We start from the raw sequence: 2,870 nt of genomic DNA on the forward strand, positions 1-2,870 counted from the left end.
ACACACACACGTGCTCTGCATGAGTTTTAAGTCGCCGAGTCCAGGACTTGAACCGTAGTGGATTATGTGGGAGTCCAGCACATAACCATTATGCCATCTGCTGGTCCCTATTACATTTTTCTCCATTCCTGTCATCATATTCTGGGTCCTCCTTACAGAAAAATAAAATCTTCTGTGCTGTAAATTTCCTGCCATTCTATTTCTTTCCTTCACATTTACTACATGCATGTTTATACTAAGTAGTGTGTTGAGTACAGTGCACAACATACAGAAAGTCTAGTCTTTAACCATGAGGAATGTATAACCTACTACAGGAGCGAGACTTCCAGAAGTGAGCCCTGTGTGAGCTGATGGGACCATGCTCAGTGAGTGCGTGTCTTTGGCTGCTGCACACACGGGCGCCAGACGGCAAGCTCAGTGTTGACATAGCTGTATGGTGATGTCATGTGGAACTGGGATCTCAGAGCAGAAAAGAGCCTCTCACACAGCCTTCTGTGGCTCATATGTGATGATTCGGTTTTCAGACTATTGTGTGAGATGTGCCTCCCTCAAATCTTGGTACAATGTCAGGATATGACCTACCGGGTATAAGACAGAAGAAAAAAAAAATGGAACCTACCAAATCATTCTAGCCTGTAAGTGAAGACGATGCATGCTTTAACCCAATCCACAGCGAGTAACTAAAAACTAAACATTCTCATTCTCATTTGTGCTTTTAACTGTGAAAGTGCAGCACAAGTTCATGCACATCTGCTGGCACCTGTATGTTACGAAGTAGTTTCGTTGGTGACAGGAAGGGCTGGAAAAGGATGGACAGGTCTGAAAGATCCAGAAATGTTCAAGGGCAGAAAGAGTGCCAGGAGGAAGTCAGAGAAGCAACGCGAGGGTCTCTCACAGACGTGACAAATGACGTCCCAGAGATGAATGGACGCGCTGTCAGGGCTCCAAACAGAAGACAGGCGTGGAGCTTTGGACTAAAGGGCAGAGGTGGTGGCAGAAGAGAGCACAGGAAACAGGAAGTGGGGCCACGCAGGGAGAGACTCCAGCTCCTAGGGAGGTAAAAGCAGGACCCTGGATCTTCAGGCTGGAGAACCCAGGGAAACAAAATTCTATGACTGGGACCAGATGTCAAGGTTCAGAACAGGGTCGAATTAAACTGTTTCCACTAGCGATATCACCAAGCAAAAAGGAGGATAACTACACAACAGACGAGTTCTGGCTCGAAAGATTTCTATCATGAAAAAATGTAGGTTGGCATGCTTCACGTGCTCACTGGATTCATTGTGAACAGGAACCGGGGGACGGGAAGGCAGAGGTCATGGGCTGCCTCAGAGCAATCCCATTCCCCTGGGACTTAGTGCCCAGGCCATCTGTGTCACACACGGACTGACTGTCCCTCACCCCAAGGCAGGCCTGCATCTGGGCTTCTCAGCTCCCAGATCAGCAGCCATGTGTCAGCCTCACCCTGATGGAAGGGGCCACCTCTAAGCAGAAGGGACCAATCACCCCTATTCTTGCAATTATGGATAATGCATCATACTTCATAATGATAATAAATGACTATGTTACTGGTTTATATATTTACTATACTGTGCTTTTTACCCTTAGCTTAGAGCACACTCCTTCTATTTACGATAAAACGATAGTACTCTAAAACAGTACGCGGTGAGCCGTCAGCAGCAACCTCACACATCTGTTCCCTGCACCTCTTCGTTGCATAATTTTCTCTTGTGCTGATTTGATCTCGTGTTGTTTTGTCCATCCTGGTCCTTCCAATGGGACGGAATAAGAACCTAGAATACAGTGGTATTGATAATCCTGACCCTGTGTAGACCTATGTTGATGATGTGTGTGTTTATGTTTGTGTCTTAGTTTAAAAAGTTCAAAAAAAATTAAGTAGAAAAAAGCATATAGGATAAGGATATAAAGAAAAAAGATTTTTGAATCTGGACAGTGTGTTTTAGGTTACGTATTATGAAAAATTCAAAAAGTTTATAAAGAAGTGACAGTAGCTAAGGTCAACTTATTATTGAAGAAAGAACAATATTGTAAAATAAAGTTAGTGTGCAGTGAAAGTCAGCAGTGGGGTACAGTGGTATCCTGGGCCTTCACAGTCACCCTCACCACTCACTGATTCACCAGAGCCACTTCCAGGCCTGTCAACTCCATTCGTGGTAGCACCCTACACAGGTGGGCCATGTTTTATCTTTTATACTGTATCTTTACTGTACCTTTTTTTTTTTTTTCTTATTAGAGAGAGAGTGATTTTTGCTATAGGGTGTATAAGCTCTCCAGAAAGACAGAGAGAGACAGAAAGTGAGAAATCACTCCCTGGGGAGAATAGCCACACCACAATCCTTTCTCCTCCATTCTTCTCCTCTTGGGAATTGGGGCACACATGCCCAGTGTGGTTTTTTTCAGAGAGATTTTTGCTATAGGGAACATGCGCTTGCCAGAAAGACAGAGACAGACAGAAAGCAAGAAATCACCCCCCAGGGAGGATGGCCATGCCACAATCCCTTCTCCTCCATTCTCCTCTTGGGATCTTGGGCATGCACACACATATGCCTGGTGTGAGTTTTAAGCCACCAGGTCCGGGACTTGAACTACGGTCAACTACATGAGAGTCCAGCAACAACTGCTGGTCCCTCCCTGATGTATTTTTCAAGCCATGGTGTCCAAGACTCAAAACATGGAATTGGTCATGTGGGATCCAGCTGTCTCAACTACCATGCCGTCTGCTGGCTCCTGATTTTCATAAAAGGTCATTGACTATATTTTTCTCTATCATAAAATATTACTACCTTTGAAATCAAATAATCATGTAGACCAATTTCTATTTTACATAATGTAACCTTACATTTTATAGC

At 44.3% G+C, this 2,870-nt stretch overlaps 1 non-coding gene across 1 annotated transcript; it reads left to right on the plus strand.

Moving 5' to 3' along the window:
• Positions 1-486: 486 nt before the first annotated feature.
• LOC114005243 (small nucleolar RNA U13) lies at positions 487-588 on the plus strand. Its single transcript, XR_003547120.1, has one exon. It is a non-coding gene; the product is annotated as a small nucleolar RNA U13 (small nucleolar RNA).
• Positions 589-2,870: the final 2,282 nt, after the last annotated feature.

Source organism: Tupaia chinensis, unplaced genomic scaffold (genome assembly GCF_000334495.1).
Source record: "Tupaia chinensis unplaced genomic scaffold, TupChi_1.0 Scaffold143584_1, whole genome shotgun sequence".
Classification (NCBI taxonomy): Eukaryota; Metazoa; Chordata; class Mammalia; order Scandentia; family Tupaiidae; genus Tupaia; species Tupaia belangeri.